The sequence below is a fragment of the Cryptotermes secundus genome, unplaced genomic scaffold (assembly GCF_002891405.2).
Source record: "Cryptotermes secundus unplaced genomic scaffold, Csec_1.0 scaffold428, whole genome shotgun sequence".
Classification (NCBI taxonomy): domain Eukaryota; kingdom Metazoa; phylum Arthropoda; class Insecta; order Blattodea; family Kalotermitidae; genus Cryptotermes; species Cryptotermes secundus.
In genome coordinates, this window is record NW_019720711.1 from 2,818,577 (window position 1) to 2,842,902 (window position 24,326).

The 24,326-nt window shown below is 39.6% G+C and overlaps 1 long non-coding RNA gene across 2 annotated transcripts in view; it reads right to left on the reverse strand.

Annotated features, from left to right (window-relative positions):
- Positions 1 to 24,326, reverse strand: part of LOC111871690 — a 327,857-nt gene that overhangs the window by 102,885 nt on the left and 200,646 nt on the right. For both annotated transcript variants that reach the window (XR_004513809.1, XR_002844085.2), the window contains exon 3: positions 24,014 to 24,136. This is a non-coding gene — a long non-coding RNA (uncharacterized LOC111871690). The remainder of the gene's footprint in view (positions 1 to 24,013; positions 24,137 to 24,326) is intronic.

The window sequence follows — 24,326 nt, forward strand, 5'->3', positions numbered from 1 at the left end:
CTATGCAGCGAGTATCAACATATTGCAACCACGACTTCGCTTCTTTCTTAAGAGATATTGTCATTAAGGGATTTTTAGTTCCGACAGAACAATTCTTGAAGTGAATTCTGCGTCAAGTTATTGCCTGCGGGAACAGGGTTCATTTGTGTTAGATTTGATATAGTTTTTTTGTAACTAGTTCATCCTGGTCCGTCACACTAGAAAAAGTATAAAAGATTATCAGCTCCGTCCAGTGTGGTTGATACATGTTTTTTTTTCCCATTTTTAATCTTTCACCCTTGACATGTTTCGGTCGGAGCGTCCATCTTCAGAAGGACATATCAATACATACGGAAACTACTATTACAATGTGTTTGGTTAGTATCAAAACATACAGACAATATCATTACGACGTCATGAATATAAAGTCTGACCATTTAATAACTACAGCTATGTGCCTGAATTTACTGAAATATTTATAAATTATTATAATTAGTTTATTTATAAGTGTGGGTTTAAAAATAAAAACTTTGTTAAAATTTAGAACTAATTTGGTTCGTGTCCTTTAAAGAGCTTCTCTTTAAAGGAAGTTGAGTGTCTATCGACTTGTGGTTCCGTTGTTTGACGAATTGGACTCCTTCGTGTTGTCCAGTTGTTCGGGCAGCGCTGTGTTGTTTTGTGTTACGCATCGTGGTCTGACATTCCTAAGACAAGTCACCTCTATTCCTGTAAATCAATAGATATATTCTTCCTTATTTCACACCTTAAGAAAAGGCATGAAGAAGAGAGGGAGGGGCAGGCGGAAGAACGGTATGCCTGTCGTTGCGTGTGAGTAGCCCTACCTCGGAAACGCAGCGTTAGTCAAACAAAGAGCGTAGCGTTGGAGCGAGTCCCTTACCTAAATGCCACAGATGAAATGTTACTATGTTGCGTCACACTGAAGTGCAGCTTCGTTTAAATATTTACATATCAAGCACATGATATCTGTCAACCTACCGTCCAGAATTGTACTCCTCAACCTGTGGGACGCACCCCGCTGATAGAACTTGACTGTCGGTTGGGCGGAACATATGGTCTCGAAATTTACTTACTTACTTACTCATGGAGCTGAGCCCTTCTTGAGGAGCCGCCAATTCTGCAGCTACTCAAGAAATTCCCAGCATTTTATGGAACCCGAAGATTCATCACCGTGTTAGTAAAGAATAGCAGCGGCACGCACACAGAAAGACTACACAGGATAACATCTGTACAGTGTGGAAACAAGAACTAGCCGCTGCAGCACTTCAAACACAGGGCGAATAACCCTAACAATNTTGTTATATGGTCTCGAAATTAGACATTTTAATTAGCGACGAATATAATATTAAGGCGTATCTGCCTGTAAAATTATTTTTTTTCCCTTGGCACTACAGCCCCAGTGGGCCTAGGCCTACCTCCATGAACTTCTCCGTTCACTTCGGTTTTTCTAGATATTACACATACGGTAGGACTACTTGGGCGGGTGATCAGCTCGTCGCAAGGCCTCTACCTGCACACAAACACAGAAAAACGCCCACAAACATCCATGCCCTGAGTGGGATTCGAACCCACGATCCCAGCTTCCGAGCGAGCGAAGACAGTGCATGCCTTAGACCGCTCGGCTACCGTGACCGGCCTGTAAAAGTATACTTTCGTGGAAAAAGTGAAGTCTTGCTCTTATTACGATGCGACTACAATTTATAATATAGGGAACAGGGGTACATAAGATGCATGATCACTGGTCTGAGCTCTGGGTCATGAGGGCGCATGTCTTTACTGATTTTGAGCCTTCTCGCATGCTTAACCTCGGCACTGTATGCAGATGAGTGGCAAGCTTCACAGAAGGCTGCGTTATAAGATGAATACTGATCCTGCCTGAGTTAGTTAGTTAGTTATTGGAGAGGGTGGGTTTCCCCATGCACTTAGACCAGTATTGGTCCATTGTGCTTCCCTCTATCATCTTCTACCAGTCTCTATACCCTACCGATATTGGTGCGGTTATTACTCGGTCCCGACCGAGCCAGCGAGTTCGGCCTCTACTGGCTTGGCAGTATCTATAATGCTTCCCCCATCTATCAGAGGCGTTAGAGACTACTGTTGGGCGGGAAATGTCCTTGAATTTAGCTCAGTGACCTCCTTTGGAGATATGAGGTTCTTTTACGTGCCGTAAAGCTACGACACGGGACCCACGGCTTAAAGTCCCTCCCGGAGGACTTGTTCCCTGAATTTTTCCGCCCTTAAAAATTCCACGACTTCCGCCGGGTTTGAACCCGCGTACCACGAGTCATGAGGCGGGAACGTTAACTCTAGACTACGGAGGCCGCTCAACAGCATGCTTACTCCATTTGCTAAGACCAAGCGCATATGCTTTATTATATTTTCCGGCTCTTCAATACATCATATGACACATGATTTGAGACGCCAGTCGTGATGACGTTGCTGGAAATGAATGTCTAGCTTACAGTAGGCAGCAGTCGTTTTCTTGGAACGCTTTCTTTATGAAACTGAACAGCTCAACGTCTAAAAATGTTTTGTTTAGGAGCTAGACAGAATTGCTTTAATTCCCCGCTACAGACGGTCCAGTCCCTGACATACCCGCTGTATTGTTATGGAGACGGATACAAAGTGTGACTCTTGGCCAAACATTCCTCCCCGCTACATTTCGCGGTATTAAGTCATAGCCTTCATGACAGAATAGTATAGTGGAAGAAAGTCACATGAACACCTGCCCCTCGGTTCGCATCATACTAAAAATATAATGCTCGTTGGCTAGCTGTGTTCTTAATATAGCTAAGTCCGAGAATAAAAGAACACCACGCTGATCTACAGGATACATCATGCTCATGATATCTGCTCGGCGACAGTAAAGCCATGCAGTGTGAACACTCGTCTTCTCTCACATGAGCACAGAACTCAAAGGCCTCATCAGAAACGAACATCACCATTCAACTCAAAACTCCTCAAAATCATCACAGCATGATCCCCATACATACGTATTGTCACGTGTAGGAACGCACACGTGACTGATATTGTGAGTTATAGAGCTGATTGATTGGATTTATTAGGCGTCTGTATTATAATTTCACTTGATTACAACAGTTCACACATTTGCCTCCTTCTGGGCAACGAATCTCTCACTGTTGTCTGGATCTGGATTATCTCTTCTTTATCCTTCTGTATTCTTTTGTCGTATTCTGTCCTCTTTTGGTCAGTTCTCTCCTTGAGGTAGGTTTTGGTCGAACCGTAAGGAGATTACGTCCTTGAAGGGTTCTCTTTTTGCGTCTCCGATGTGAGTGCCCGTTTCTGTATCCGTTGCCTAGGAGACGTCTTCAATAGTTCCTCTGTTGTCGTGACTATTGAGAGCTTCGCTGCTGAGTAACCGAAGTTCTATTGCTCACCGCGTTACACGGGTCAATATATTCATGCTTTGAGCACCCCTGCACAGTATCTCGTGTCTATACATGTTGTAGTGGATCATCATGTGCTTTATAATATATTTTGAGGATTTTTGTCAACACAACATGTATAATAATAATGATAAAAATAATAATTAATGGTTTATAGGGTCTAAACGTATAGCTGAATCACTCACCCATGTAGCTGAGCCTTTCTTGAGAAACCGCCAATTGTGTAGCTACTCAAGAACTTCCCAGCATTTTATGGAACCCGAAAGTTCACTACCATGTTCACAAGAGCCAATCACTAGTCACTATCTTAAGCCAGACTGATTCACTCCATACCACCCCATACTGCTTCTCTAAGATCCATTTTAATATTATACATTCACCTACGTCTTTGTCTTACTAGTGGTCTCTTTCCCCTGGCTTTGCCACCAATGCACTATATTCATTTATCTTCTCCCCCATTCGTGCTACATGCCCTGCCCACCTCATCCTCCTTGACTTGATCACTCTAATTATACTTGGAGAAGAGTACAAGTTATGAAGCTCCTCATTATGCAGTTTTCTCCAACCTCCCGTCACTTGATCTCTCTTCGGTCCAAATATTCTCCTCAGTACCCTGTTCTCAAATACCCTCAGACTCGTAAACTAACAGAGGCCTGCCTTGGTGTTCTCCTATCAGGAGAAATAATGTAACCATAGGAAAAATATATGGGATGATAAAAGTTCCTCTGTTGGCTCTAAGTTCTATCGTGTTTGTGTGGCGATGAGTATTTTAAATTATGCGAAATGTATTGAGGTATTTTTAAAAGAGAATGAAAAGTGACATAGCCGATCAATGAATTGTTTTCTTACTAAATTAATAACCCTTCACTGTGAAGTATTTTGTGTTATGATCCGCTAAAGCTGAGACTAACTTCGCCTACAAGCTACGGTCGCTCGGTCGGTATCTTCGCTTGCGGACTCAAACCACGGAGTTTATTGTTATTTTTTATCCTTCTACAAATAACTCAGAAATGTATGTTCTGTATGGATGTGAAACGTAGCCTCGACGGAAAAACAAAAATTATAAATAGCTAAATACGAAATGGTCAGGCAAACATATTTGGTACGCCTAGTAGCGGTGCCGAAGCTACAGGTTCTACTGCGGGAGTGTTGGTGAACTGAGATATAAAATTTTATTGTACAAAGTACAAAGATGGGATGCATGTGTGCTTTTAACATCTCTTCTGTCAGAGCCTTCGTAACACCAAATTACACTGTTCAAACTCCGAGAAAATGTTGAGGTATATTTCTATTTTTTTTTTCAGATAAACTGGGACAGGAGGAATGGTTCTGAATCCACAGCCATGACCAGCAAACGCAACCTTCTACAACGTGTAAGTTGTGCTTAAAATACAGAGCAGGTATCCAGTGTCATTTGTGTTGTTTAGATCCTAACGTAGTTCCCGCTGAAATTCAACGGCAAACCCGAGTGCCGTGAATTGAAGAAAATTTGGGTTTGTTTCTGTCTCCAACGTTTTATAAGATCTGACCTAGGTTGCACGGACTAATACCAGATGACAATGCAGAGATCTCAGTAGTTTTATATTTTATATGTAAGAGGTGGGTAAAACTGGCTTCTTTCTTCCTTTTGACATCCTTGACATACGTTCTAGAAAATAATTTTATGAACATATTTTAAGCACCTAGTTCCTAAGATTGTCAGCCGGGAAAAATATTTCCGTCTGTGTGACAGAGAGACGAAACTAAGCACGTAATTTTTACCTCTAATTCGCGGGTTATGATATAAATTTCTCTGTCATATATTTTCGAACTTTCTGCGGCAGATTTTAGAAATTTGAAAATATTTATTTTGAATCTTCGTCATTGTCTTCTCTGATTTAGCGTTTAGCATGGAAAAACGTGAATAACACGAAGTTTGAGATAGACAATTTTAGGTAACATGCACTAATAAGTTTCGTGTATATATTATGTTTCTCCGAAGTACTTGTTAGTGTAAGTTCTTTTGTTTTTCTATTGAGCATGAAGTATTACGAACACATAATTTTATGGAATACTTGAAATGTAATTCGAATATTTTTAACTTACAGTTTCTTAACGAAAAATTTCGGGTGGAGCAAAAGTTAAATTAAGATCTGGTGTTTGTAAGTGATATAGCTGTTGGCAACACTGAGACTAAATGAAATAACAACATGGCTGATGAGTTTCAATCGCATTCGTGAGCTGAAGACTTACGAGATTAGAAAGGCTGTAATTTTCAGATTTTGATGCTATTACTATTATCAGTTTTGAAAAAAAACCATATCCAATACGTAAAATATTCAATGTGTGGATCTGCTTAAACGTTGTGAAACTGATTTGTTAAATTTATTATCCTATCGCTGTTAGTACACAGGATTATGTTCCGTTGCCACCACAACTTGGAGAACCGAAAACGCGTACTATTAGGCAAGAAGTTGCAGAGACAAATGGGGAAAAGTATATGTGAAAATTGCGAAACCGTGAAAACTGTTTCTGTGGCAACTGATTTATCATGCTGAAATTACAATTCCTAAATAAATGATCTTGTACCCTGCTTCTACTTCAGGCTGCTTAATTTTAAAATTTTTAAATTTTAAAATTTTGCAAAATTTTCATATAATTTTTCATTGCTATTTTTGAATAATAATCAGGTTGTTCTGAGCAGACCTTCGCGCTTACATTTAAGTGTTTTATGGTAATAATGTATTTTTTACTTGGAATTATTACTGTCATCCATTGCGCAGATCAATACATGTGTTACTTCGTGCATTCGTCCCAATATTGCCCCACTTCTGACGCGAACGTGGTACAAAATGCTCTCATGTCACTTCTGAATTGCATGAGTCTTCCAGTTTTCTTCTTTCTTTCTTCTTATTAACAAAAGGAACGTCAAGAAATTAAAATACCTCATCGGCTGCGCATTTTGACTTACGTGTGCCTTTCAAGAATAAATTTTTATTTTTATTCTCCATTTTGCATTAGACTTTATCTGCTTTTCGGCCGCTCCATAACTCAAGCGGTTAGTCGCTGACTTCCCACTGTGGCGGCCTGGGTTCGATCCCGGGAATGTTCAAGTGGGATTTATGGTGGACAAAGTGGCGCTGGGGCAGTTTCCTCCGAGTACTTCGGTTTCCCCTGCCAAGAATCAAAGTTAATTTTAAATTGAGATTTAAATATTGAATTTGGTAAAGCAGTCTTCAATATCACGAAATTGTTTCCTTGCTTGTTTATTTGGAGAGGTTTAGCAACCAAAAGAAAACAGATATGCATTGGATCTTCTGCATTTCTCTACAATTGCATTTCCATTAATTAAAATGAAAAATCCATTAATCATTAATGCAGTAGGTTTCATTACTGTAGATATTCTAAGCCGTAATCTAGCAACCCGGGAATGCAGCATGTTCTCATATTTCTCTTGGATGTCTGGTCGTGACTTGCAAACATTCTGATGCGGCAGGCACGAAAAATAAAATACTTCTCTTTTCTACAGCTTACAGGCCAAGACTCGTGATAATGCGTTTTTCATAACCATAAGAAATTTTTAAAAATATATATGAACAATTAGTTTAGTATCCATGTAATTACATATATTGCATGTTTATTAAAGGATTATGATATCGTAAATTATGTATTTTATAGTTTATGAGGGGTTATAATTTATTCCAAGAAAACCAAGGGAGAAGGAAGAATATTTTCACTTATGCTCATGTATATGTATATGTACGAGAACGCCGATTATCAACGAAGCTTTTCTAGCAAATAGTTAATAGAGATTTTCGAAGTTGCGCTATACTTTATTCCCGCTATGGACATGTTATATAACATTATACCCCTATTGTTCATTGGCGAAGGAAAACGGGGTAAAGAGATTGATGATAAACCCAGTCAATATTGCTTCTCTAGGGATCTGTGAACATCCCCCTAACTGTCTCACTGCTAGCAGCTTTTCTAGCAATAGGGGGTAATAAGGGTGACACGGATTAAATGGAAAACAGGCATCCAACAGTGAGTTTTTAGGTGAAGAAAAGTGTGGGAAATTGCCCCCACTCTTATACGCTTTGAAATTCTGTTCCGACGCTTGTGTACGGGGGATTAGATAAGATTATAAAATACCAAACCGATAGATGACGTCATAACGGACCCTTCTTGCCCGTCCCTCGCATTTCGCGCCTAAAAGATTAGTCTCGAAATGCAATCATTAATTCAGCAACGGTCTCTTTTACCACAGTTTCATCGTATCCCCAAAGGGAGGAGTGCAAAGTGATTTTTCGTTTGACCTGCCCCTCACCGTGTCATCTGTTAATAATTCGACAGCTGAGATAAGCGGTGTAGCAGCATCCGGACCAGCCAGCCGTACCCTGCTTTATTATTGGCTGGCCGTGTCGTCACACGTCGTTAATTTCAATATGCAAGCGCGCTCATTAATACAACCGGAAAATTAAATGCCTCGAAATTCGCCTTTAAAAGACACACACTGTTCCACAAAAAGGGATCCTGTGAAGAAACCTGGTAGATCGTTACACGAGGGACTGTTAGGAACGCATTCTTTAATGCAGGCGTGCGATATTTGTTTAATTCCGCTATGTACATAATATAACCAGCTTTTTGATTATAATAATTTATAAATATTTTAGTATATTCATGCACATCGCTATAGTTATTGGATTTATATTGATATTGACCGTTGTAATAGTAGCTTCCGCCTATATTGATATGTCCTTCTGAAGATGGCCTCTAAGACAGAAACATGCCAAGGTGAAAGATTAAAAATAAAATATTTCTGACGTGGATGGCGCAACGGGAAGTAGGGGTCACGTGACCTCTGTGGTTTCGCGAGTGACGTCTCATACCCCCACTCCTTCCACCAGTACGCAACGCTCGTTAGGAGCCCCCTTCCCCCGCTGTGACGTGGCAGAAGAGCCACAGTGTTGTTACCAATGGATATTGCAGTTACTACCCAGCCGTAAACAACTCCAGACAGCGTTGTTAAGAACACTTGTAAACACCGCGTCCAGCAACAGTCACAGTGGATAGAGTTGATAAACATTTTTAAATATAAGCAGCTTATTTCACGGATCGTAATATTCAAGCCTACAGCACTGACTACATCTGTGATAACAGACCTCGAGTACTGAATAAGGAGAGAACGAAAACCCTCCGCTGAACACAATTCTGAGCCAAATTCATCGACCTCTCTCTACTTAAGTTACATCTTAAATATTCGAATTATCTTCAAAAGCTGAAAGAAAAACTCGGGAATTCCCATCTGTAACTGAATTTGCACATATATCCCTCCCGTTGGTGTGCAAGTACACAGTATAGCTCCTTAAGGCACTTTAAAATCACGATTTCATTGAATTTCCACACTATGTAACTTTTCGACAAATCTAGAAAGTGTGATACCGACCGATGCATAGGTACCTCTCAGTGTCACCTGTTGACTGTTATCTTCTGGTCATAATCCTAACCACACATACACAACCAGTTATAAAACGAAGAGTAATATAATTACTGAGAAAGGGAAACAAATGATTGCTAGAGCTGGTTCACATTGATTTTTCTGCTGTTCAGCTTCAGTACTAACACTGTACACTGCGTTCCTGTATTTTGCTTGCATAATATCCTCTACACGAGAGCGGGTTTTGGTAATTGTTTCGCCGTCTTTTCGCTGGAGGACAGTATTAACGTGATCCTCTCATCTCCCCTCAGTGTTCCAAATAGCATTTCACTGGAGGCTTTCCCACTGAAATTCTTAATCCGTTCCTTGTTTTCCTTTTATCCTCAATCCTAGACGCAGGGACGGCCCCTGGCCTACATTAATAACGAAGATTCTCATTATGAAACTCAAAATCATAAATCCCTCATTTACTTTATTCTTCCATCCTAAAAACAAGACACCACGTTGAAGACTCTCACTGAACTTCAACGTTTTGGAAAATAGATAGGATAATATAAGTTTTCTAAGTAAATAATAACAGATTTTCCATTTATTTTTCTCTTAATGTCATTATTCATCTCCCATTTGTTAGTGCTGGTACAGGCTTAAATAAGCCGAAATATTCTCAAATGACTTGTTACGTATTGGGACCATGTAGCTGAATTCGGTTTTGTGCCACGTTCATATATTTAACGTCATTAGTACTTACTTTCCAACATTTTATGGAACCTGAAGGTTCATTACCGTGTTCACGAAAGCCCTCCACTGGTCCCTATCCTGAGCCAGATCAATCCAATCCATACCACCCAATCCTATCTCTCTAAGATCCATTTTAATATTTTCCACCCACCTACGCCTTGGTCTTCCCAGTGTTCTCTTTCCTTCTGGCTTTCCCAACGATATCCTATATGCATTCTTCTTCTCCATCGCCCGATATTCTAGAAACCAGACACACAACCTTCCGGCTACTGGATCTGTTTCCATCGTCACTCATTCATTAGTCACTGAGGTTAGCTCTTTCTAAGGGACTTAACAGAATAAGTGTTTCTCTCTTCACCTGAAGACAGGGACAGATCCCGTTTCCGAAACGTTGTTTTCTAATTTCTAGAATACCGGCGATGGACAAAGTCCGAAAATCCAGTAATTCTGAATACATATTTTATCTATTATTATTATTGGGGGGGGGGGTTTCCCATGCACCGCGACCAGTTGTTGATCTATTGTACGCCCCCCTTTGATATTCTACCAGTCTCCATACCCTACCGTTACTGGTGCGTGCCATCAGCCCCGTTGAGCCAACGAAGTCGGCCCTCGGTACCTTGATACCTCCCCCATCTACCAGAGGTATTGGAAACTACTTTTGGGCCGGAAACTTGTTGCCTAACTTTGCTCAGAGGTCTCCTAGAGACATGAGGATTTTTACGTGCCGTAAATCTACGACTTAAAGTCCCTCCCGGAGGACTTGTTCCCTGAATTTTTTCGCCCTTAAAAATTCGACGACCTCCGCCGGGTTTGAACCCGCGTACCACGAGTCATTATGTGGGAATGTTACCTCTAGACTACGGAGGCCGCTTATTTTACCTCTATCTTCAATTTGTTCTTCTGTGTTCCAAAAATAGATTTTTCCTACCCCCTACACAATCAGAAATATTATTTTCACGTTGTTAAAGCTATTCTCACTTCCGTACACTTAGGAGACCTAGAACATTAGTAGCTAGACGTATTCTCTAGCTCCCACTTTGGAGCATGGGGTATCCGTGAAACCTTTCGTTTTGCTTCAGTTTTTTATCCATAACAGAGTCGGTAGGAATCGCTGGAAGGGGGGATCAGCCCTTCGCAAGGCCGCTACCTGCACAGGACAAGACAATTGCAGAATAAACGCAGACATACACAGTGGGATTCGAACTCACGATCCCAGTGCTCGAGCGAGCGAAGATAGTTAATGCTTTAGACAGCGCGGCCACTTTGATCAGCCAGGGAAAATATTCTGCTGATACTCAAAGGAAAATATTAATAATTTACTTTAGGGCGTTTTGTTGAGTCGGTTGGGAACGTGATTATTAATGAGAATATAGTAATTATACAAAAAGAGATGCTGGAGCCGTATGTCAAAGTGCTCGCTCTGCATTTGTACGTCAAGGGTGGGACTGCGATCATGTCCACTGGCCACAATTCGAACAGGGTCTCTCAAAAGCATTATCTAGAGCGTCTCCGTGCTTGACTAAAACCTAAAAATGTAGGCTGTAAATACATGTGGTTTAATTTCTCGTGTTCGTCAGTGAGTCGGAATAAATCTGGGATTTAGCGTCATTAAGTGCACGTTCCAAAGTTACTTCAGAATCGGTTTTCTACTGATGTCAGGCGGGTCTCCTTGAATGAAGTAAAGAGATAATTTAATTGAAATGTACAAAGAATACGTTGGATAAGTCGATTGTTTGGTAAGCAAATATGCATTTAATAGATTACAAGAGATAGATTTAAGAGATTATCTCTTATTTTGTATGAGTGTAAATCCGGTTCTCTCAAATTAAGGGAACTTAGAGCTGAGGAGGATGTTTGGACCGACGAGAATATCCGAATACATATTCTACTTAAATTGAATGTACTTGCATCAGGTCCTTCCTTCGTTACTCATTTTCTTGCGGGGGGAGGGGTGTGTTATTCTTCAATAACATATAAAATTCCCTCAAAGGATCTACGCATAATTAAATCTAATGCGTTTTGGGAGTTGTTTAATATTTGTAATCTATCCCTGTAACCGGCTGTGGAGGCCCAAACGCTTGTGAGGCGTCGAGGATCCCACATTTTCTATACAATCGGCTCACAAATGGCGTTGAAGGTGACAGGCTTCCGCGCCGGTCGCTCTTTACTCCCCCAGGAAAATTCTTGGTACTCATTTCTGATAGAGGCTGAGTCGACCCCAGGGCCATAGTGCGGCTGGAAGGATTAGGTAAATTGAAAAAATTCAATGACCTCATCGGGACCTGAACCCGCTACCTTCTGGCTTGTAGCATAGTGTCTCAACTAATTACGCTACCACTTAAGAAACATGAAATATTACTTGCCATAACAGTAAATATGGTATCACAAATCTTTTCACTTTCTAAAACAATCCCTCGTGTTAAAAGATCCTTCCATTCAAATCGCTTCTCCTCCATAGAAACTCGTAACGAAAAAAAATTACTTCACTACATAATTACCGTAACAACCACAGAAATGTTCCTATCCTTCTATTCCAAAAATTAAATAGATATATGCATTGAATTTAGTAGTTATAATGCCTTTAATAAAAAATTTCCATTACTAACAAACTAATCATCTCTACAAATACCGTTATCAGTGGTTATCCAGAACCACATTTCTACAAATTATTACATCCAAAACCTTTACAAAATTTAAACCCATAGTTTAATATATCCGGCCAGCATTTCGATTGTTAATAAAATTACAAGTACCAATATGTTTTAAGCCCGTAAAGTCAAAATAATATTTCATCTGCTTTAATCACAAGATCCCCAGTAAGTTGTCGTGATAACGCTGAAATTTGCCAACAAATATTCTTGTAAGCCTAAAAAAGACAGCTTGTATATTATATTGGACTCTATATTAAATTATTTCTGTGCTACTTTAAACCGTAATCATAATTACAAAATCCATAAACCGCCAGAAAACTACGTCAAGAGACATTTAAACGAGACCACAGGAGAGAGCTTCAAGGAAGTGGAGGAAACCCATAGTGAGACGCTTCTATGAACTTACAAACTGGACTAAAATATCTGTACATAAAAGTAAGTACAGAAGAGAAATAATAAATAACTGGAGAAAGTTACAGAATGTAGAGATTCAAAAAAATTGTGTACTTCCTCACTGATACCCTGATGCTGAAACAAAGAGGGATTAGATGAGGTGGTCATGTAGTAAGAGTTGGAGCGTTGAGGAAGAGATCGCTTGAGACATGAGCGCACAGACGAGTTGTTAATGTTAATGGACTCTAAGATTTGATTTGGGGGCGCGGACTGCATTAATCAATCTCAGAATTGCACCCAGTAATTCGTCTTGTAACGAAACGTTATGCTGCATGCAAGCTACGGAATATCTGACCTGCAAGAATCCATCTAATATATTTTATTTTGTACGTTCTATTTGAAGAAGTGTTGAAGTGTCTAGACATAACACAGCGAATTGGAATAAGTAGGTACAAGATACAAGTGAGCAGCAAGCTTCAGGTTCCGGCCGCATTATCCCACGGTACTCATCGATGGTACCTGAACGTATAACATACATGTACAACACATCTTCACGTTAATGGAAAGAAAATTATCATGAGGATATGTCTCCGAAATTCTGACAGACTTTATAGAAAATTATCGTTAGAAAATGGCCCCCATAATTTTTTACATATATACGTAAATGCCAGAAATAATCAGTCCTTTGTTTTACAAATATAGGTCTGTATGTAACCATCCACTAGCATTGGGCAGGTTAGGGATCGGTACATGCGTCCGGCCCACTTTTTTTGTAGTTTGGTCTTCCCGGAACGTGCCCTTGTAGAGACTCAGCGAAGGAAACAAAGTTTCATAATCTCCGTAAAAGAAACTCTATTATATGACCAAAACCACAGGATACAAGGAGAGAAGTGGCGACTGTTAATTATAAAATGGCGTATATTACGTAGAAATCACAAAAAAAAAATTTGTGGTTCTAGTCTGCAAGCGGACTATGCCGACCGAGCGACCGCCGCTTGTCTGCGAAGTTATTGCCAACTTTTGCGGCCGTTAATTTCGGTTTTCTAGACCGGAGCCACTAATTTTCCGTTCAAGTAGATCCTCAATTATCGTCACGAGGCTAAGTGGACCCCGTTCCAGACTCAGTACTTCTCATGAAAATCTGGTAGTATCTGGAATTGAATCTGGGACCTCTGGATCTATAGCCAGGGACTCTGACCACTAGACCACAGAAGCGGTCTTTGGGACATACATAGCAAAAGAAATATTAAATGCGATAAGCTTGATAGAATATACGTGGAACCTACCGTGGCCTATTTCACAGTGACAAGGACATATCCTGTAGGGACTGATGACAACGTTAGTCACAACGGACTGGGACCACACCGAGACAGGTTTCGTAAAGCGTTACCAATCAACTTACTCGGAATGGCGCCAAGAGCGGTGTGTTTGAAAAAACCTCCAGAGATTTCCATATTCCAGTAAGATTTATCTCATAATCTTTACAGTCACCACTGGGATTTAGCTCGGCCTTCACTCCTTTACCCGATCCGAGGTTTTTGTGAGTTGGCAGGTTACAAATTTTCCGGCAGACCTGTGTCACCCGGTGAACTGAATGCATGCGCTCAGACATGAACCAACGTATCCACACATCATGCAGGAGCTCGGCACTGTAAGTAGCCGTAAGGATCAGGGTCCAGCTTCAGAAGCTGAGCAAGAAATTCCCCTCGTAGCATGATACAAGACACTAGCCTTGTTTTTATCAAAATTTCGACAGCACCAATCGGAGAAGGAGATGAAGGAATATATTCTCAGATCCTTAAACTTATTAATTGTCTTTGTAATGAGGAAGAATTGCCGCCACAATAACAGGAGTCTGTTATTTTATCTCTTTATGAAAAAAGCGACACATTTGACTGTAGTAATGTTCGATATAAATAGTCACGTGTATTAGCGACTATGGTATGGGTTGTGGATTGGATTTATTGACACACATTCACTGAACTCGGGACTACAGGCAATACAGCGCTACGGTATTCTTCACACTTTCCAGTTCACCGTTGCACACGCACTAGGCTTCTGAGTCCTCATTAGTCATATCCTGGCAACGGATTTATCACAGACTCCCTGGCATTTCAAATCAGGCATGAACGTCTTGTCACAGTCTAATTTCTTTCTTGGCATTATTCTGTAGCTGCCAATTCCGAAAACCCGACTCGACTACTCTCGTCTACTGTTCTATACTCTGTCGCGTCTTCTGACTGTGCCACTTTATACTCCCTCGGGACGGACTACAGAGAAAATACAGTCTGTATTGTTAAGGAGGCGTGTTTACTGGTCAGTTGCCTAGAAATTTACGTCATCTTGTTGCAAGCGTACTCTTCGCGGGAATGTGTTTACCGAGCCGTTGCCTAGCAGTGGGTATACCCTTCACAGTATATATATATATATATATCGATGATATAAATTACGTATAAAACTATATCCAACATTATTATCTCAAGGATAACTCCATATAAGAAGAAGTTACTGGGGAACGCCGTTATAGAAATAGCTACAAAATTACGACAGATTTCAAATATATGTGAACAACACTTACAAAACGAAACTGTACCCACAAATATATTATAAGGAATTTAAATTCATGGAATGTTTGCTACAACTCAGTTCCAAATTAGAATTGTCTTCCCATTTGCTATCTAGAAAATAAAAAAAAAATATTAAAATGTAATTCTGTCTGTTGTTGTGTACGATTACCAAATTTGGTCTCCCACATTAAGGGAAGAATCTAGGCATGAGGTTTGGAGTACAGAAGGGCGCTTGGGTCTTAGAGGAAGGAAAAAAAGGAACCTGGAGACATGTGCCTTGTGACGGGCTTCATAATTCGCACTGCTATCCAAAAGTAAGAAGGAGCAGATGGGCGGAATTTGTGTTACACATGGAAGAGAAGTAATTGCTTAAAATTGTGTTCAGAAAAACCGAATGAAGAAGAACATATGAAAGACCTAAGCATAGATAGAAGGGTAGTATTAAACGGTATCTTGAAGAAATAAAATATCAAGTTGTGGGTATGATTAATTTGGCTTACAATATGAAAAAATGGAGGTCTATTTTGAATATGGAATTAACACTTCAAATTCTATAAAATGAGTTGGATTCCTTTTTATTAAATAATTGTTTTTAAGGAGAACAGGATGATGGATACTGCAAAAGGACAACAATTGAGGCATTTATTCATTTTTTGAACAAACATTACTTTCTCGAGAAGGGCTCTGCTCAGTTGAGTTAATCAGTTAATAGGTTCGTTACTGTGTTCACAAAAACCCACCACTGGATCTGAACCTAATGTAAAATAATCAGTTTCACTCTGAACGCCGTATTTTAACATTGTTGTCCCATATTTGCAAGGATAACCCTAGTGTTCTCCTCCTTCATGTGTTCCAAAAAAAAAAAAGTGTCTTCTGCCTACCATGGAAAGCTCAACACATACCCTTGTCTCTCAAATTAAGGGAAGTAAAAAGAGAGTACTGAGGGGAGCACTTAGATATTGGAGTGGGCGGGGGGGCTACCTAAGAGGGTGATGAAATAAACTGCACACTGAAGAGCTTCATAATTTTTACACATCGCCAGTTACTATTATGGTCATGTAATCAAGGCGGATTGGATGGGCTATTTATAAAAAATGAGGTTTGTGTACAAAATATTAGTCGTAAGTATTAAAAGCGGCACTTGTGAGACACAGCTGTAAATATGGGGAAAATATTAAAATTTCATAAATTTAAAGGAATTGAATTTTGATAGAATTCATTTTACACCTCAAGTATGTCTCTACTCCAGGAATGTATTTAAGATTAAAGGTGTCGAGCCCTAGTAACAGAATTCTATTCATAATTCATTAAGGCATAAAAATAAAATGTTGTTTCCTTTTATGCGAGATATAGCACCAATTTTTATCAACACGGAGCTTACAGTGTTCTGTAATATATCGGGACATGAAAGCCAGAAGAAATTATCCGTTGCTAGGTAACGGCATACTAAATGCGCGATGAAGTAATTTAACAGGGAGCCGTTGTTATGCAATAGCAGGTAAACAAAACAAAACACGTAACATTATGGAAAGAACAGAAATGTGGTCATACGACCCGACGGGGCCCGAAACCGAACACGACTATGCTGACGAGGACCCGCTGCAATCTATCGGACTGTCCTGGTTTACCATTCAGTAAGAAAATTAAAATTCCGTGTCTAGTCACTTACAAGTTACAAGATAAATTTATTAATTCCAAACAACAAGAAACCAGCTAAATTTCCTGCGTATAAATTAATTGGTTGGCTAGGCCTATGTCAACCTCGCACAGCTACCCTGTGGACCATGCTTTTATTACAGAGGCTGAACATTTCACAGTAAAATATAGTTTTGATGAAAACTGTTTTCTATGCTCGTTGCTCTATTGGTTTACGCAGAGATAAGAGAGAACAGAAATTTAGATGCTTTTCAGAGTTATTTTTAGTCCAGAATATACTCGTTTTAGATAAAAAGGAAGATGCTGGTCCAAATTCGCGTCTCCTTTCATCGTGGTGCAAGCTGTGACCAAACTGCCCCAAATTCTTTACTTCCTTCATCATTACTCCTCCGACTGAACACGTGATGGTAGACTTATGGAGGCTGTGACTCCAGGTTTTACAAAGTCATTCGCTGTGCGAAAATTTATGATGAAAATAAATATACCATCAAGTTTAAAATGTAATTTCAGATAGAGTGACTTGATACGTTTCTTTCATTCATCAGTAATCTGTCAGACGACAGGTCCACAGTCCCTTCCAAAACAGTTCCTCCACTTAATGCGATCTCAAGCTTTCTCCTTCAATTAAAATATCTTCTTCCGTCTTCTTCCTCTTCTTCTGGGCACTTCTATCTGCCCTTCCGGTTTGTTTTGTCTCAAGAGGAAACATCTCGCATACATGGTATCTTTGTTTTTGGAAAGAGACTCTCCATACACTACGTACATAAATGATTCAATTCAATTCCATAATTATTTACGTGTTTTCTCGACAACCTAAAAGGCAATTATAAAATTAACACAATGAAAGAAAGAAATAAACACATAGACGTAAACAAAATAGAAAACAAGGCAAATTGCGTCCCACAGATCATAATGCTTACTCTGTGCATTCACGCCTACCATTAAGAGGTAAGAAACAAAATCGATGGCAGTGAAAGTCGGTGAATTATTACCGGCTAAAACTGTAATGGAACAATTAGATAACTGAAAGTTTAAGATATTAAGTATACAGGAAATTCGATCAGAAATTATGGATATATGAATTTGTAAAATAAAATAATAAATCTTAATAAAACACATAGATTAATTAAAAAAAATCAGGTAGATAATTGCATCAGAAGGAGTTCAATTATGACTTCATAAAATAAGAGAAAGCCCTGTCTTGCTGCTGAGATCTGAAAAGCAGTTTTCTAAAAGTAAGGTTTATAAAATGCCTGAGGAAGAGCAGATGAGATTCTGTATGCAGGCTATGAGACCATGTTGGCATTGAAATAGACAGAAACTTTGTGTAGCAAACATGATAAACGATATTGAGAGATTTAGAAAGCAATGGAGAGTCCATGTGTAGAAGTTGCAGGATAGCACTGACTGAAAGAACAGCTCGGTACAGACCTCAGCGAAGGAGAGGTGTTTGCAGATCTGAGACTCGGGGCAGGCTCTGACGGCCTGAAACTTGAGAAAAGAGGCGCAGTAGAAAAAGTGGGAGAATAGACGGCACAACAAAGGATTCCAGAAGCTGCACAATATATAAAAGTGGCTAAAGGAAATAACTGCTTTGGGTATTACGTGAAAATATAACTGGACGTAAAAAGCATTTAGTGCTGGTGTCTTTCTGTTACCTGTAGAGAGAAAGAGCCCTAATTATTTTCGAAATTTTATTAAATTATTAACATTCCGGATTTAAAACCAGTATTATTAAAATATATAATAAGTTGATAATCATATTTTAGTCAGAATTAGAAAACATGGAACCACAACGCATATAAATACTGTAGGTAGGTTTCTGTCCTCTTTTTCATTTAGTATCACTTAGAGCCCAATCCCTTCCTGATAACTTTATTATTAATAGACCTACTCCGAGACATCAAAATTATTTTCGAACTCCTTAGCCAGATAATAATAATATTCTTTAATTTAAAGGGCGGGGTACTCTTTTATTAAATTTCTGTCTTCTGATTAAGTTATCTCTAACCTATGTAATGTTCATTAATTTGACCTCCACTTCACACTAATTTTCATACTTTCATCAACGAACCCTACATAATTCTTACTCACTATCCCTCTAAAAATATCTCCCCCAACCCCAACTCCTCATGCTCCCCAGGGTGACAGCGTCAGACCCTAAATTACGTTAGATGGGATCACTTTCCCAATTACGACCTCCCTGATTTGACCTTCTGTCGGGACGCATTTCCTCCGTGTTTCTGCTCGAGACAAGGAGAGGGCGTATGAGAGGAAACCACGTGCTTTACAGCGCAAGCACCTCCAGGGCTGTTCCACTCAGAATATCGTTCGTGAAGTAAAGGGATTCGACTCTCGTCTCATTCACTGCTTGGTAACGACGCTGTATCGACTGTTGAGTTCATATAGCGCCGTCTGTCATACGGTTTTCTATGGCTTTTATTCGTGTTGCCTATCATGGCCAACGCGAGGCGTCCCAAACACTTCGTTTCTAAAGACATAACGCCGTAGAATCCTTTGGAAGGCACCTGTCACCTGCGTTCACTCTGGGTTCTTCCTATGTTTATTCTTCGGCCCCGAAGATGGAAGCGACAACCGTGGTTTCTTTGGCTCAGGAAAAGAACCATCAGTTAGGAGGCCAGGTGAATCCCAGAGCTTTCTGTGACCCGGTGGTGAAGAGACAAATCCATTGCCCTTGCAGAAATCCAACCCCATAATACAGTCGTCTAGTTTTTGTTCCGGTCACTATATCTACTAACTTGCATTCCTGTGGAACAGCTAGACATTAGAATTTGTGAATTTGGGGAGACGCGGAACTTAGATGCCGTGCCCTATTTTAGGCATTATTCTGATATTATTCTGGTGGAACTGAGGAAAAACTCATGAGAAACCTGTCCAAGACTGGGTTTCGTGACCTCCGTATCGGTCTTCTACGAAAATCGGTCGGTCAGGGAATTGCATAACACGTAACACGAATCACATCCAAACCATTTATAACGCAAACGTTTCTTAAATGTGTTTTGATGACTGTGTGTAAATAATTAGGCCTGCCGAAAGTATTAGCTAGCCATACAGATATATAATGTAAAATAATAGCTAACCGCCGTGTGTAATTATGTGGTAGCTACTCACTTGTTTCAGCCTGCAGAAATGGACGACACAGTAAATTTAAAATGGAATAGTGATTTGAAAGAGACCACGAGATGGGGGAGTAGAGATTTTCGATCTGAAGAAATCGGGGGTATGTCGAGTGAACGAAAGTCATTAATCACTCAACTAATCATATTTTCGCAAAAGTTGAATTACATGTAATTATTCTGTTGCAATTGTTTAACTTAACGCCCATATATTTATCGTCTGTCAGTATGGCAACACTTTTTATTCACTACTTAATTTTAATTTTAGTTTAATATTATACACTTTGACATTACATGTTTCGGCCCCAAACGGCCATCTTCAGGTGTCTTGATAGTAGTAGAACTAGTAGAGAAAACACCACGCGCTGTAGAGGAAACACGCAAAACAGGGGTACGTGGCAGTCATAACTGAAAAGTAGGCTAAGTAATGTGAGAGGCAAGCTGCCGAAACAAAACACCCTGGACAGCCATACATTTATGAAAATGGACGACACCCCGTGTGAGGTGAAGTAAAACGCACCAAAGTAACGTGGCTATAATAGAAACTTTAAAGGATTTTATCTGGCTTTACCTTGAAAAGAGAACTACAGCGTGTGATTTTAACACGGACTAAGACTGTGTAGCAGTTTTAACACAGTTTAATAAAATATTTGTAACATATCAAGACACCTGAAGATGACCGTTTGTTGCCGAAACATGTAGTGTCAGAGTGTATAATGTTAAACTAAAATTAAAATTAAGTAGTAAATAAACAAGTCTTGAAATATTGACGGATGATAAATACATGTAATTACATAACTATTAAAAAAACTGAAAGTAAAATTATTTTGATGGGGACATTGATTATTTGTTGTTACAACACAGCACCCATCCATTCGCTTCCATAATGCATGAACGTGTAAGTTTCTGTCGAGGACAACACTTTTTATGATCTATATCATCTGCCAGAATTTAGCAGTTTATCTCGATATGGACGAAGAGAAAGAAGAAAAGAATGGGAGGAGAAAACAGAAGAAGAAAGAAGAAATGTGGAAGACAAATGCTGCACTTCTGTTGTTTATGAAATATTAACTAAACATTCACTTCTACTCTTTACTTGCGTTTAAAATGTGATATGAGATATGTTTACCCACCTTCGGAATCCATCTGAAATCTGAGTACCTCGAAAGATCTTATGCATCCGAAGATATGAAAAACCGGGATCCATATTGTATGGGGTCTGTTTGGCCCTCCGGCCCTCTATATCCATTCCGGTTAACGTGCCGGAGGGAGAGAATTTTCATGAATGGTGTTGCAAGGAGATTCATGGAACTAGGTGACGCAGTATTTCAGAACGATGGACCTCACTAGTACATTGTAATATGCATATATTTCTTCTTTGCCGGCCACGGTAGCCAAGCGGTCTAAGGCATGAACTGTCTTCGCTCGCTTGGGAAGTCTAGTTCTTGAGTTCGAATCACACATGGTATGAATATTTGGTATGTGTATATGTTTATTCTGTGTTTAGGTAGCAGGCTTGCGACGAGCTGATCACTCTTCCAAGGAATCCTACCGTCTGTAAAATGATCATGACACTGGAAAAATCAGAGGCCAGGGCCCAAGGGGGCTGTAGAGCCAGCGAAAAAAAGATCTTTTGTTCAATGGGGTCTTGTCAGTGACACATATAATACGACGCTGAATAGCAGGAAGGTTTTAATGAAAAATAATGTGAATAGAGTCGATCGTGGTCTATTTTAAATCACAGTCACGATGTGTGAACATAAGGACTAAGTAGGATAACGAGACAATTAGTAGAACGAATTTCCAGATCAAGATTCGAAACGGGCACATACCAGATACCGAGCAAATTGAGGTCAGATCTAGACCAAAATTTTATGGTACGAAGAACGTCTGCAGGTACTGAGATAGAACAGTTGAATCAACTGGGCTTGTAATTAAGAAATGGGCTGATTGCGGGCCTATCAGAAGATAATCTGTCATGCCACTAAGTCTCAGAATATATCATCATCATCATCATCATCATCATCATCATCAGTAATCTGTCAGACGACAGGCCCACAATCTCTTCCAAAACAGTTCCTCCATTTAATGCGATCCAGAGCTTTCTCCTTCAAATGACAATATCCTCTTCTGCCCCCAAGGTCATCCAGCATCTTCTTACGTCTTCTTCCTCCTCTTTTTGTCACTTCTATTCGCCCCTCTATCTTTCCTTCAATAACTTTTTTTAGAAGGCAGTTTCTGCGTAAAACATGACCAATCCAATTAGTCCTCCGTTTTCTTATTTCATGTAGGATATTCCTCTGCTCACTGACTCTAATTAACACTTCTTCATTTCTCACATAATCGGTCCAACTGATCTTCTCCATCCTTCTCCAACTCCACATTTCGAAACTTTCCAGATATTTCTGATCTACTGCCCTAAGTGTCCATGTTTCAGCCCCATACAGAGCTATGCTCCAAATGCAGCGTTTCACTAGTTTCTTCCTCAAATTTAAGTCCAATTTGCTGGTAAAAAGATTCTTCTTCTTGCTAAATGCAGCTTTTGCAATGGAAATCCTGGATTAAGAATACACCGATTAAAAAATATATATATATATATATATATATTGCGTGACAAGTTACTAATAGCACGAACCTGCAGGATTGCTGTAACCTAATCAAGATATTTAACTACAGTCCTCTGTGTTTGTATCTCGAAGGTTTCGGGTCAACTCTCGGGCGAATTACCAGCTATCCTAATTGAGGTTCCTAGTGGTTCTCGTCTGTCCCTCCAAAAGAATGCTGGACAATACCTTCATAAAGTCTTCTACTGCCTTCTTCCAAATATTTAACCCAGTCTCCATTCATGGCCTTTCCATACATGGCTCAAAGATCGTTGGTCAATACATTATGTATTTGAGACAGCGTCCTTATAAAATTTAGGTGTCGATAATATAAACGTTTCTACCTCGATTCAATCTAAAGGGGCAAAATAACTGTGCAGTATGTCGTTGTTCTGTTCATAAATCAGTGGCAGGTGCGTCAGAGGCTAGGTCTGCTCCATTCAAATTGGCAAATGTTAGGAGGACCCGTGGTGAAATGAACATTCACGTGATCTGTAGCGAAGCGTAAGCACGAATTGCAGTCTGCTCTTATCAGACCCTAACCCCACATCATGACGTCACATGGCTATGGACATATAATGTAGCACGTATAAAATAGTTCCTATTCCGGTCTAGCTTGTCTTACAAGAGTGTTGTTCTGTAAGTACAAGAAGAGGCTGATTTTATTCACAAGGATTTTTTAAGTATATCAACACGTATTATGAAAATATAATATTATATTTAAGCATCCTGTTGCACTCTACACGATAAATGATACGAACTCCGTCTCAAGTACAAACAATATATATTATATGTCTTTGATCTTGCTCTCTTCTACACTACATGTTTCGGCCTCTAACGGCCATCATCAGGTGTATACTCTCACGCTGCTGCCACACTGAACCCAGTCTAAAATTTAACATTTAAAAAACACATTGTTATATTCTTCGTTATTATCAACATCTACCTCGTTGATATCTGTCTGGTATGTAGATTATATTGCACACATCAAATTTTGATTTTCTTGTAGTAGCACTATAAAATCTTTAATTATAATTTTAAAATCCTTTAAAATTTCTCTAAATTTTAAATTTAAAATTTAAAATTGTTAGGGTTACTCGCCCTATGTCTAAGTGCTGGAGCGGCTAGTTCTTGTTTCCACACTGTACAGATGTTATTCTGTGTAGTCTTCCTGTGTGCGTGCCGCTGCTTGTCTTTACTACGTGCGCCAGCAGCGACACGCAGTATATGTAATATTTTGTATATGTAATATACAAAATTACCGATGCAAATTCTGTCATCTTTCTCAAGTTAAATATTTTTCTTGAGGTTCCATTCTCATAAATCTGTGATTTGTGCCTTTCCCTTGTGTTTTGCAAAAATATATATTTGCTAGGAAGTTTATATTACGTCTTTTGTTATATTTAATAATCCAGATGCTGGAGACGCAATTCCATTACACTTACCCCGAAGCTCCGGTTCCTCTGCTTTGTTCCCCCAATTGCATTATACAGTTGTGTGATATTTCGGCCTTGGATCTCATGAGGCAGCACTCAGCTCAGTTCGATGCTGTGTGCCCCAAGTCTCATCTGAAACATGTAACATTAAAGTTTCGTGAGCGTCTTGTTCCTTTTGAGAGCCTCATGCCGAATCTACAGCAGATGCAATGTTGAAAGAGACAGGCGAATTTTGAAATTTGACAGAGCGAACATTAGGTTCCTGTATTGCAGGGGAAGGATGTATGGTTCTATATTTTCTGAAAGTAACTTATACTCTCTG